Source organism: Ambystoma mexicanum, chromosome 2q, assembly GCF_040938575.1.
Source record: "Ambystoma mexicanum isolate Mex_15411 chromosome 2q, UKY_AmexF1_1, whole genome shotgun sequence".
In the NCBI taxonomy this organism is placed as follows: Eukaryota; Metazoa; Chordata; class Amphibia; order Caudata; family Ambystomatidae; genus Ambystoma; species Ambystoma mexicanum.
This window is the reverse complement of record NC_090924.1, coordinates 295,479,969-295,494,582: the sequence shown is the minus strand read 5'-3', so window position 1 is coordinate 295,494,582 and position 14,614 is coordinate 295,479,969.

The following is a 14,614-nucleotide window of genomic DNA, read 5'->3' as shown; positions in this document are numbered from 1 at the left end:
ATGAGGACAGAAGGGAGATTAAAGTCAAGATTGGAGAGCAGGTCTTCACAGGTGTTCAAGAGAGCAGTTTCCCTTCTCAGTACTTGCACTTGGGCCCTCTTTCCCGGACTAGCCCAACTGGACCTCCCTGTCCACCGCACTCTTCCTCCCCTTCCCTCTCCCCTGGCACTTGCCACCTTGGCGTCACCCCACCCCTGGGGTGCACACCACTCCTGTACTTCTCCTTCACCCCCTCCACTTGCACTTACCACCTTTTCATGCACTTGCACGGTAGGATTGTCACAAGGCCAATATAACTGTTTTTGTTGTTTTACTTTTTGATTCCCATGTGTATAGGCGCCATACAAATGTCCAATAAATGAAATAAATAAATAAATGGGCTACTGGTCCAGCCGCTCATTCTGACGCCATCCTTCGAGGTCAATACTATTTTCTGGGGCCTGTGAAGAATTCCACAGCATGCAGCGGCATTTGACTCAATTTTCTTCAGTTCTTTTATGCATTTCATGTTACTCCTACCACAAAATATACAGTGATGGCCGGGGGTATTATCAAAAATAGCTCCAATCTGATACACGACCAAACTCACTGAGACGATGGTGGCTATGCTTACAGAGGACATGCAGTAGCTATGAAACTCACTATTGAAACACCCTGTTAGTCACCCTTGGGATACAGCTGATGGGGAAGTATGCAAGAAGGGGGCACTGTGCCATCACACTTCAACCAATACCAATGACGGCTGCACATGGCATCCTCTCAAGCTGGCCTGCATGACCAGTGACGGTGGCTTGGGGCATTGACAGAGACGCTGTTACTTGAATCCTCTCAGCCGAGCCCTGTTCTCCAGCCCATCTACAATTCAAGATAGTCAGATCCAGCAGCCAACACCATTTTTGTGTCTAATTACAAACTTGACAGAATTAACAGTGCTAATTCCATCTGAGAAAAGTAAAACTACTGCCAAGGGTAACGGTAAATCACTGTCTGATTATGGGTTTTATTTACGCCCCATTCCAAAAACACATGCAATATCATTGAGCAGCACCAAAACTGCCATTAATAACTCCAATGACAAGCAGGTTGATGCCATGGCCTTTACGTTTCCAAACCCATAACAACGCAAAGTGATCAAGCAGGTGGCAGTTAGATTGGTAGGACAGGCAGTATGTGGAAATACCGCTTTTTTTTACCCCTACTGCCATACTCATAATGCGGTCCTTTGGTTCTTGGGAAGCTGCAAGCTGCTCCTGGTGGTCGCTGAGAAAGGTCTTTTGTATCTACCTTGTCAACAACACAAGATACTTATGGATGTTTTACAACTAAAAGTAAAAGACGGGAGGTGATGGATTCATGACAGAGCAGTGATGCTGCATTGGGGGCCAGTGACAGACAAACCATCTGTGCTTCCTTCTGTGGGGGGTCAATATACACAAGAGGGGTGTCCTGTCCTCTAAACTGTAATTGCAATAATTTCTTGCAAGTTACTCAAACCTTCGTGAAAATACCAGTGGAACATAATCAAAGCTTATATCACAGAGAAAAATCCATCCATACACAGAGATTTGTAACATCCGCCTGTTTAATTTGGCTGTAGATGTAGGTATACGTCTTTTATATAGAGAAAAAGGGTGCTGAGAGGGTATGTGAGAACAAATCTATAAGTAACACATACCGTCAAATAGACACAACATTTATTTTAGTTATATGCACAATCCAGTACTCATAGATGATTGACCTCTTTGGTAGTGCACCAACAGTAGTCAAACACATGAAATAAGTAAGAATTCGCTGGGTACTTTCTGCAAAATATATACATTACATCAAATGTTTTAAATACAACATTCCGTCCATGATAAGTAGAACATTGTGCGTAGAAGATGTATATATTTCATGCTGATGCACATTAGAAAACCTGGAATCCTCTTAACTAGGTACCGCACATGTCAAAAAGACTAAGGTGGGCGTTTTATGAAAACTGTCTTCGTGACTAGGTGCCGAGTTCCAGGGATCTGGCGTGCAGACCCACTATGGGTAAAACTGAGACCTCAAGGTGGGGTCTACCAAAGCCTGGCAGTGAGGGATGACCAAGAAACAGTCTTTCTGTGGGGGGCACATGGTGACCCAGAAGATATGGGTGGTTGTCATTTCCACTTTGCTGTGTTCAATCGTATTCTTTTATTAACATCCATCCATACATAAGTCAAACATAACATGAAAAGAGTGGAAAAAGTATGACTTTGAGATCCAACAAATTAGAAAGCTAAATAATGGTTCTGTGTCATTCTGACACCAGTAATTATTTCGAAATCTTACATCAATTTAAAAAAAAAAAAGTTTAGGGGTCCCACCATTCCCCCCACTCTCCTATCCTACTACCCTACCCCAAGTTCCCCATCCCCTTTTTACCCCTTTACTCACAACACTTTATATATTTTTTTATTTATTTGAAAAGTAGTTACATCGTAGTAAATTACTTCAAAGTAATTACTGGCGTTGTAACTACAGCATACCCTAAATAATAGTTTCCCGGACTGATATATCTGTAAATAAATGGGCCTCATTACGAGTCCAACGGTAACCCTGCCGTTGCTACCAGCACCGGGAAGTCAAGCGGCCCAGGAAGTCATGCGCCAGTAAAATAGGACTCTATGGGAGTAGGAACATGGAAGCACCGGCACCATTGCTAACGGTGCCGGTGCTTCTGTGATGGGTCTGCCTACAGTGGCCGCTGCGCCCGGCAGGGTCAGACTTGTCGGGCGCAGTGACCCCGGCAGGCAGACTCAGAGTTTGCAATCTGGAAACAAAGGTGCCAGGGAGCATACCGGAACCCTTGTTTCCGGACCAGCAAACTCCTAATGAGGCCCATTATAACAAAATACAAACAAACAGAAGTATATGTAAGCTCCACATTTTTCTGAATTCATTTCTGTTATCTGTTATGGTGTGGAGGGAGGACAACCAACGCCACCTTTTTATATTAAAACAAACTCGCTTGAATTTTAGAACAGATATAAGTCTTCTGGATCGTGAGTGAGGCCTGAGCTGTTTTTATATGTTTTAGGAATTCTATGTTGTGACTACGTGTTAAAATTAAAATATGCGACTGTAATTGTATTTATTGTATTTTTGTAGAGCCTTGTAACTGGTTGTACGGGTAATGTTTGACTTCATACATATTTGTCAACTCTATGCTCTCAGGAAACAGTGCAGCCAGAGCCGAAGCCTTATGGGGCACAATACCTTGAGTGTCGAATGCAGGCATTCTTTAAGTTAAACATATTTTACCATCTGTGGTGCCTTCAGTATCCTGACTACAAAGTGGAGTGAAGATATGGGACGGGGAGGATGTTACACATTCATCACCCCATGCGACCGAAAAGGAAATATAGAGGGGCACTCTTAAGGCCTTTCTTTTCCTTTTAAGGACACTTCAACAGTGGACTACCAGTGTGATCTTGGTCAGGCCTGTTGCCTCACATGTAAAAGGAGGTTGGTGTGGGGAACAAGTTTTCTTTTAAATTATTTGTTAAAGGTATTTATTCACTGGTGAAAAAGATGCAGCATTAATAAAGAGTGCTCTGGGGTTTTGAACAGGGAGCGACCGAGCTGCATAGCAACTCATCGATCTTACTGCTCTTGGCTCTGCATATACCTACAAAACTGCCATTGAGTTGAGTTCTCAAGTTCTCAGTGAGAAAATGGAAAAGAATGAAGATAGACAAAAGACTGACCTTTCGATATTGTCTTTCTTGGAAATGAACAGGGACATAAATTAGCACAGATCATAGTCGCTCAGTTTCACTGGTAGTCTCTTTGACCTGCTGCATCGTCTTGCAGGGATGCACGTTTCTGAGCATTCTCAGGGATGGACTTTGGTGGCTTCTCATGAAAATTCTGCTAATTTTTGTCAAGTGATCTTTGTGGAGCTGCCTGCTGTTTTGTGCTCTCTCATATTTAGAGTGGTTTAAGTGGCTTAAGACGACCCCATAATTGGCATGGTACGGATTTCTTTAATCAATTGCACTCAATTGACATCTTGTGGCAGTGTTCTTTCAGCCACGTCTTTAGAGGAATGCAACTCTCGTCCTGTTCCCTCTCCTGTCACTATGGAGTTTTTTCACACTCACACTACTCTCTGTGGTGTACTATTCTTTGACAGGGTTTCAAGAGTTGGTATAACTGCTTGAAACCACTGGAGAAGGGGAGAGAGTAGCAGCGTTATAAAAGAAGCATGATATCAGCTCTTATTGAATCATAATTGTCACAAAGAGGTGTGAACAGACCACCTGGAGACTGACATTGGGTGCTCTAAACACAGGTGTACTTACACACATCGGAAGGTTGTACAGCTTTGTGACAGAAAAAATAACAAACCCTCTCGTCAACACAGACCTAAACGGCAACCCCAAGTTGTCCCTTCTAATGTTGCCTCTGCTAAAAGCCTAAAGGCCTGGACACCTCAAACAGTAAGAATTGCAAGGATAGGTAGATAGCGGGTACTCCTTTTGTTCAGACCTAGCCAAAAAAGTGAACCTTTTAGTCACCCACAGATGTCAGGAGGAGTGAAACAAAACAATGCATCCTCTGCTCTAGAGGTCAAACAGTCCAGACCCTAGTCTAGATTGTGGGCTTCCGGAGGGATCAGTCTGAGGACAAAGTTCCACAAAGACTCTCCATCTCAGGGGAGTTATAGCATCCCCAACACTTTGTTGCACTGGGCGGGCACTGACCCTCTTGAACCGTGGCTTTTCCTCAGTGTCTGTGTCATGGGCGTGTCTACTCCTGAACAGTGATGTCCTCCAGTGACTGTTGGACTTCTCGTGTCCTGAATGTTATGGAATTTGCAGGGTTGTAGTTCCTCCCCCTCCAACCATAAGGTTCTCCTTTAGGCTTGGCAGCCCCACCTGTGACAACTGTGGTAAGCATTCCCCACCAACCTGGGTTGCGCAGGTAGAATATTCTCCCCCTCTTACTGGGTATACTTTATAAGGTTCTCTGAACTAGCTGATGACCTTCTATTGCCCCACTAGTCTGAAAGCCCACCCTTTCATTTCTGCCACAACTCCTTTAGGTTTTTAGGGAAATGACTCTACGTTCACCCTGCCACATTAGGGGGTTAAAGTGCCCCCTGACTTGCTCAGCATCCTTAATGAGATATAGGACTCTTGCCATTTTCCAGCATCCTTAATCTGGGCTGGGGGTCACTGTGCTTCAATAGAGCGGACTAATTACGGTCCGAAGGATCTGTCCTCAACTCTCCTGGTCTTTACATTCCAGCTCTTGGCCTCCTGTTCCACCTATTCCTCTTGGTCCTCCAACACCTCCTGCCCCAGTTCTCAATCATGGCATTATCAAGCCTGGGACACACTGAGGTAACACTGAAAGCAGATCATTTTTTTATTGGGCGCATTATATGCATCCATTAGCTTAAGCGAATGTATCAGTAACTGCACAGCCCTGACACTACATGCAGGCTACATTAAACATGTCTCTTTACAACTTTGCTGGACCAGAGAAAATGGCAGAAAAATTGCTGGTAAACCCAGCACCGGCCGGCATTTTTTCTAGACCAGCAAAGCACAAGTCTGCTGTTAGGGGCACTGATCCACTGGCAGGCCCTTACCGGCAGAAAAATGCCGGAATCACTGGTAATCCCATCCCATGGATGAGAATGCGAATTTACCCTCACTTTGCCACCTGTAATATCCTAGTAATATCGCAATATCGGGCGGCGGAGACAGTAAGGCGGGTTTGCCGGTGACCTGCTGCAATTACCAGAAAATTACCGGCAAACACATAATGAGGCCCTATATCAGACTAATGCTTTAAAATACAGAGTTTTGCAAAGGGCCTTTCCTAAATTGGTTTGGACAGTGGAGTTGCTGTAGACAATTGTAGATGTGGATCTGTGGGACTTCCAAAGGGATGCAGACAGATCTTTAATTTAGAAGAACTGAAGGTTTGTTGCACGGCTGACATTTTAAGCATACCTGTGAACATCTTTGGACTCTGTGTGGGGTACCTGCAAAGTACCGCAACCTGCTTTTAAAAAGTGTTTTTTTTTTGTATCCTTAATTCAAATGTGTTCACAGGTTAACATGGGCATTTTTGAACTTGTGGGTCCTGTTTGGAATTGCTTGGGCATACTTTTCTGAACATGTGCACACATATTTTCTATAAATAGTGTATGTCTCTCAAAGTGTGATCTGCGACACTGCTAGAATTGTGAACCGGTTTCATTGTGTACGATCCCTAGTTGCCAAATCTGTGCTTCTTTAGATAATGTGGCTATCCCAAGCATGCATACTCTTGATTTGCGCAACAAGGTTTAAATCTATTTTTACTTTTTTTTTCTATGAAAAATAATTGCCCAATGTTTTTTTTTGTGTTACACATGAGCTCTGTGACTATAATCTGATGAAAATGTCAATGAGACTTCGAAAGCTAATACATTGCGCCAGTTCAGAATAATAATTTCTGTTCAATTAAATGAAAACTAAAAACACTTGGATTTTGTGTGTGGTTAAAGACAGATTTTGGTCGAGAAGGATGCCGAGGCTCTTGAGCCTGCCGCTTCCTCAGAAGGTCTTATGGTGTCAGGCCACGCGAATGACAAGGTGGTTGGTTTAGAGGTACCAAGCATGAGGACTTCAGTTTTTGAGGGGGCAGAGGTTGCTGAAGGTGAGCCATTCGTGAAATATTCTCAGGCAGCTAGGAGTTAAATGAGGTTTAGTCATATATTTATCCAAGTTGAAAGCTATCTGCACAGCCACCGTGTACACTAGAAGAGTATTGGTTCATAGGGGTAGCTTATTCTTTAATTCATACATTGACAAGCCATAGGTAGAGGGTGGACATTTGTGGCACCACAGGGTGGGGGGCCACTCCGGAGACTCCTGTTTTAACCTGTGGTATGGGTATGCCCAGACATGGGTCCCAACCCTGCTGGGCCTAGACACTCCTCACTGATGACTCAGAATGAGGCCGAAACATGTCTGGGGCTGCTTATGGTCTTGTACAGAAGGGATATGACCTAGAAGTTTGTGCTGGGATGCCCCTTTTGGGGTGGGACGAAGCCTGATTTGCATATGGTCTTTCCCCATCTGTAATTGCTCGGCAGGCTAAAAAATGATGCTCTGGCAGGTTGCCTTAAGCCCTGCCAGTGGTTATGATTCATTCAAAACCTTCCATCATCATCTTTTGGTTTTGCTTCATGCAGTGTTACTGGTCACATGGTTGGGAATGCCACGTATGCATCACGAGTCATTGCTGTAATTCTTCTCTGTGAGTCCCATTTTCGTGCTCTGATCTGCATTCATATTTGATGCTCCAACTCGGTGTGATGATGTGTACTTCATCTGAGGGTTCTTTTCTTTCACCAATGTTGCTTCTTCTGAGTGATTCCTTGACTGTTTCGGCAAAGCAGAGAGCTTCATTTGCGAGGGATCCTTGGGGTACAGAATCATTTTTGGGTCTTTGAGGTATTGGGGCAGTGGACTTTGAGCTTGTTGAGCTTGCCTATGATGATGCTATTGGTTATATCCCCAAGAATCGCATGGCACTTCTTATCTGTGAAGGCAATTCTTCGTTAACTTGCATCCGTGGTGGAACCTGACCATGTGGATCTTGCCATGTTCTTCCCTACAGCCTCTTTTTCGTGCCGCAAGGTGGCTTCTGTAAATGTGTCCTATGTTGTCATCAGGCCCCAGTGGTAGGCTCATGGGGAGGCTGCTGCACATATCTTGTCTTCCACTGCCTTGTGGTTGGCCAACATTTCCCTTGCCTGTGCCTCCCAAAACGTCCAGGTAAAATGTTTGCAAGTCAAGCAATGGACACCATTGTATGTGCTGTGTGCCTGGCTGCTGAATACATGCCTGTCGTGTACTTGGATGTTGCATCTTGGCGTGGCTGAGTTCAGTCATTTTAGTTCTGCAGGACATCACTGGTTGAATGATGGATCATGTTGTACCGAGCAGTTTCCTGATTGTTGGACACTGGCATTGATCCCACCTCATTGCCACTGTGGAGGCAAGCTTGCATTCAAAGGTTTTGCCTGCAAAGGTTCTATTTTTGGGAAAATGCTGTTTATCTACGGGTCAACGCCATGCAGTAATAATACAGGGAGCAATGGAGTAATGAGTGGGAAAGGGCACAGTGATGGGGAGCAGCACGCCTAAGCTCACCATCCAAAGCTCTGCCCAGCACTTGCTCATTGAGTTATGTCTGTCGGAGAAGGAAAGGAAAGGCGATGGTCCGATCAGTGCAGCAACCTCAAACCCTTGCAAATGTCCCAATGCAGTTCTTCCACAGCTGGCTGCTTGTATGTTCTAGGACAGGTCAGATATCCCACCTTCCACGGGGAACCTTCCAGAGCAAACGTATTTGAACATCTCAGAAGGTAAACTAATATTACAGAGCCCTTCCTTTTCTCTCCCAGAAACTTGTCAGTGCATTTAATGGCAAATGCTGTAGAGGCGTTGTTGGGAGGGGCTAAGGGGGCTATAGCTCAGGATCTTTTGGTGCAGCCCCGGATAGAAGATCAGGGGTTGCAACCAAATAAAGAAACAAACAAACAACCAAAAGGCTAGCTAGCCCCAAGTCCCGACAGACCCAACATGAGCATAGCCCAGATCTTTTACAGACCTAGCAACACCCCTGGCTGTGTATTAAGCACCTTTGAATAGTAACATCAGTCATAGGTTGGAGCTCTTAAACGAAAATGTAAAGGCTTATTTTGGGGTCCCCCCAAGGTATTGTTTGGATTGTTAGTGGCAAATGGTGAATTTTTTTGTATGGAGGAGAACATTTGGTAGAAGATGAAGTTCACTTCAAACCAGCTTTGGGAGGAAATCCCCCTATGAATTCGCATGAAATCTAGTGGCAATTATAGTTTTTTTTAAACACTCAAAGCCTGTTGCATTGAAGACAAGTGATTGGTAATAAAAAGATAATTTTTCTGATTCATTGTGGTACTCTTTCTCCAAGAGATATTCGGAGAAATATGGCTGCAACTGGTGCGCCTTTCAGCACATTGGTGGGTCAGTACCATTGGTCACAACTTGGAACGTTTGAAGGCCACTTTACAGAATGGGGTCTTCCTTGATATTTTGTGCATTATATGTTCATGGGAAAATTCCTCACTTATTGAAGTGCTTGCCTGTCGCATGGGGTCAGCCTGCTCTTTGCAAGTTCACACCTGTGGCAGGGACGACTTATCCATTCATCTTTTGAGGTCGATAAATTGTGCAGATTACACCGAGTAATAATAACATCTGTCCTTGCAGCATTTAGAAGCAGTCATTATCCGGCAAGAAACGCAAAAATTAATATTATGTCATAAATTAATTTCTGTAATTTAAGTGAATTTCACTTTAATTAATAGTGCACAATTTGAAACTCATTCCTCTTATTTGCCCATTAGGCACATGCCAGATAGGCAAAGCATCATACAATGAGAATGTTTCCACCAGGACACTGCAGTACAAGAGGTATGTAACATTTGTGGCCAATATTATGCATGGGGCCCACAAATCTCGTATGTACAGAAATTGGCATATGCAAAATGTTTAAGAAAGGAACATCTAGGCATGCATGCCACTTATTTGCCCAATATGCAGACACCAGCTATACAAAGGCAGAGAAGTTGGCAATTTTCACCAGAACACAAACATGGGCATTTGGTTCGATTATTTTGCCGATGAATGCACTTCCCTTCCGGATAAAAAAAATCAGAAGATGAACATTTCTTCACAGAGATAATACAATTAGTGTGGAATATTGTGGACCCAAATGTGCATTATGGCAACAAGCACAAATCGTACATGTACAAAAGAAGCTTATTGGCATTTCATTGACAGAACGGCATTCAAGTCACTTATCTTCCTACTATTCATTTGCCAAGCTTCGGCAACGAGCCCCGTTACTCTTTACGCGAGCTGGGGAAAGCCCAATTGGCTGCAGCATTTTCTGCACAGATTTTGTACCTGATCCAGCCAGTGGTGCACCTCAGAGTCGAGCAAAAACTGTTGAGTGCAGAAGACAGGGGCTGTCCCAATAAGTGTGGGTTCAGTGGGGAGTCATTATTACTTCTGATTACAGCAGCAGTTCCATGGTATTCACATGTGTGACGAGGCCGGCCTGGTTTCTGGGCTTCAGGTTCTCTTCCATCACTGGGGCCCATCTCATCTGAAGCCATAAGAGATTCATCCAGGCAGCTGCCACCCTCGATCCCTGCACTCATCTAGCCTTCCCCACCTCTCAGCCCACACCTCTGATGCCTTCACAGCTAATGCTTTTACAACCAATAGCATGTCATGCCTGTCAGCCCGAGCAGGCTGATAGGATAGCCTTCCCACACAATCCTGGCTCATTGCACATTGCCTTTGATGTCTCATCCCTGCATTTCCTCCATCTTGGCCTCCACGCCATGGCCCAGAGCAACTTGCGAGGAACATTTTAGAGCAGGGGAGAAACATGTTACTCACAAGCTACATGTTGGGGATCGATTTTAATAAAGATTGTGACAAATAACATTCCCACCCATTACCCATTGCCATACAATAATTAAGCAATATGGCCTGAGGTGGGCCTCAGCACTATTACCTGACCAGTAATGCCTGCTGACGTAGGGGTTTATAGCTATTAGCAGCCCAGCATGATTTCCAGGGTGATAATAGCCTGTTTTGTTTAATTTGAGAAACGGCCCGCTGGCTGTTTTCCAAACTGAAAAAATAGCAATCATTCAAGATGGCTTCCATGTACAAGTGGGAAGGGAACTACATGTAGTCTCTTCTACCTTTCATTGAGGGCCATTGATGTGGACGTCCAGAGAGGCACTTGAGGCAGAGGAAAATTGGGCGGTGGTGCAGGGTATCAGGTGCGAGCTTTCGGCGCTTGTGCTAGCTTGGGGTTGGGCCAGGCAAGGGTGGGACTTTGCCCAGGAGGCAAGATGGCAGCCTCCCACTGCTCGGGGGCTCAGAACACAGGCAATTCCATGAGATAAAGCTGACATTCTGAGCTTTCTGGGTGCTTATTCTAGACATGGCCTTCCCTCATTGCCTATGGAAGATGCGCCCTAACACTATGGGTTGGCCATTGCGCAAGCTAAGGTACAGGTGAATGAATACCCCCAAAATGCGTGGAAGAGGCTTTATTTATGGCACACTCTGTTAAGGTGTTGATCATGAATGGTACAACCCAGTCTCCTTTCTGGGCAATGCCGCAGGGCCGCCCAAGGTGAGACAGAGTAACTGATGTTACCATCCGGCAGGCCAGGAGAGGGGCAGCTCCCGCCACCACGCCTGCTCCTCTCCCCCACAAGCCACAGAGACACGCAGTCTCTGTCACACAAAGCCGAGGAATGGGGAGGTGTGAACAGTCGCCGCACCCTTCCTCCAAACAACAAGGTGCTATGCACCTAAGGAAAACCAACAGTCAGGCAGGGCCCAGGTTCAAAGACCTGCCCCCTTCTCAGGGGGCCAGGCATGTTGGTTATCCGGCCAGGGGCTGGCGCACAGCCCCCACTACTACACATGAAAGACCCAGGGCTCCCCTGGGTATTATAAATAAGAGCAGTTGGTTTGTGACCCTGAACGGGGACCCAAAATAACAGGAGGTTCGCTGTTCACTAAGCTTCTTCCACACTTTGCTTCTTTAGCAGTCTTTAAAAGTTCCCTGCATATGCAGCGTCTTTTCTACCCTCTTTGAACATTGCACTGTTGAGAAACTTTAACTACAGGCGAGTGGCGAAAACCTTGCTAAAACAGAAGAATCCCCAGGGAGTACGCGTGCAGAATCAAGATCCAAGGCTGGCACGAGCAAGCGTGGGGAAAAACAAACAAAGCGCCCAGACGCAGGCAGCCGTGTCACTTTCAGCTTTGCAGACCTAAAAAACATGGGTCCCAAACGAAAATCACGGGAACCTCCAACACCTTTCCAGAAACCGAAATCACCCCACTTGCTAGCAGCCATGGAGGCAGCGGAGCATTACGGCTGGGCCTGGGTCAGAGAAAATATATACGGCTTACCAAAAGAAGGGGTCCCCATACCAACCTGACAAGAGGACGAGACAACACCATCAAAGAGAAGGAAGTCTACGGAAGGCATGGGAAAAGGTAACAAAAATCTGTCTAAATCATACGAGAACATGAGTGAGATGCAGCAATTATTGTTAGAATTTAGGGGCAAACAAGCACTTCCCACAGCCGAGTCCAGGCATGCAAACCCCACCATACCACTAGTACCGGACATCACGGTAAACACCCCCCTGCCAGCAACAGCTACAGCAGCACCAGTCTCAGCAACACCAATAATACAGGTGCCAACAACACCAACAGCAGCCATCACAGTTTTACCTATGCCACCAACGGCAGCTCCTGACACAACGGGTGCTTTATAAGCATGATCAATCCCCAATACAGATACCACAGGACAGGCAGGAGCGAGCAAGAACAACCCACCAGACACGGTAATGATTAGTAGTATCCAATTAGACCTAAAACTTGAATCTTTTCAAACAGAAAAATTGAACAGATACAAAAGGTGTATAGCATGGAACATTGGCATTACAAATAAAGAAGCCATATGGGCGAACAAGTTCATCGAAATCTTTTCACTGATAGAAGCCCAACGCAAAGGGAAAGATGCTTTTAGGGATCCCAAAAAGATAGAAGAGAAAGCCATAGCCAGAAACGCCCAGGTAGAACAGAATTGGGACAACTGGCTACAGGCCTTTGCCATCTTGGCAACTTTATATGAAGAAAAATTCCCTAATGACAGCAGAAAATTATGGGCATACATGGATAAAATCAGAAAAGTGAAAATTGCTCAAAAAGACCTGGCTGGCATATGATATTAAATTCAGGAGAAGCATGTCAGAGAGGCCAGCCATAGAATGGGACGAGGTCCAGGATGATTTGTACATGTTAAACGCTGAGCCTCCGTCTGAAGAGGAGATCGCACAAACAACCCCCAAAAATAGCAAAAACCCACAGGGCCCCAGACTCTTCGACAATGAAAACAAGAAAAAAGGGGAACAGCCCTTTCGGAAGAATCAGCCAGGGGCGGCTTACTTTAATGCCCACAGGCAGAACAAAAACCACTCACCAAAAGCCAACATTCCATGTAGGAATTTTGGAAAAAAAACAGTGCACATGGGGAAAAGAATGCTGGTACAAACACACTTGAACAAACTGCAACGGTGACCACGCAGCAAACAACTGCACCAGACTACCAGCCAAAAATACAAAAGAGTAGCATCAAAAACATCCCACCAACCCCACTTTTAGCACCGGTGAGCACCCCTATCAATCCAAACAATTTCAGAGAGGCTCTCATGAACTACCCAGACAGAAAAACCAGCGAAGCAATCCGGCAGGGCTTCACCAGGGGTTTTGTCATCCCCTTCAAGGGCATCGGGTCTCAGAATGTTCCAAATAACCTGAAGTCAGCCAGGGACAACCCGCAGATAGTGGAAACCAAAATTAAGAAGGAATTAATACTAGGCAGGATTATGGAACCTTGGGACCACATGCCTCTCAAGGAGTACATTATATCGCCCCTAGCACTGTATGAAAATCATGGTTTACAAATTTGGTAAACTGCATGCAAACCTATGAAAACTATAAGTTTACAAAGGTTTACGAATGTTTGAAACCTTTTCTGTAAACCTTTGGTTTACATTGCGTTTACACATAAGTAAACCAATGTAGTTAGGCAAATCCATTTGGACTTTATGTCCCAGCGATTTGTAAACCCTAAGTTTGCCATGGTTTACAAATCATGAATATTTTGTAAACCCTAAGTTTGCCATGGTTTACAAATCATGTATACTTTGTAAACCCTAAGTTTGCCGTAGTTTACAAATCATGAATACTTTGTAAACCCAATGTACACTTAATGTTTCATGCACAAATGAACATTTCATTTACCAAGAAAACGTATTTGTAAACCTTTGTAAACCTAGTGTACACCTGAAATTCTCATTAGTAAACATTTGGTTTACCAAATTTACAAAGCGTGTAAACCTTTGCAAATAGTTTTCAGTTCCGTCTTTTAAGTGCACTCTTACTTTATTAAATAGTAAACCCCTCAAAACACAATGGGCCTCATTATAGATCACCAGTCCGGTAACTACAGTACCAGTAAGCTTGCCGGTACCATAGTTCCCGAACCAGCAAACTACGAGTTGTGCTCGCGGGTGCCTTTCCGCCCGCCAAGCCACCTGCAGAGCAGCACCTGTGAGCACAGCATTTCAGATGCACCGGCACCGTCATTAACAGTGCCGGTGCATCCGAGCTGCCCATTCCGCCCTATGGGGCCGACTGGGAATGGGGAGCATCTTTTTCCAGTGACCGCAAATGGGCAATTAACGGGTCCGGCAGGGCCGTAATGACCCGGTAATTGCCCATTTGCGGACGCCGGAAACAATATGACACCGGCAGCAGCCGTGCCTGTACGACAGGCACGGCTACCACCAATGTCATAATGACCCCCAATGTACCCAGGTTGTGTTTTAGGAGTTTACTAACGAAACCTCATAAATACAGACATGGAATCTGCTGAAGTAGCTATTCTCCCCTATATGCAGTGACTTAGAAAAGGCACACATGAT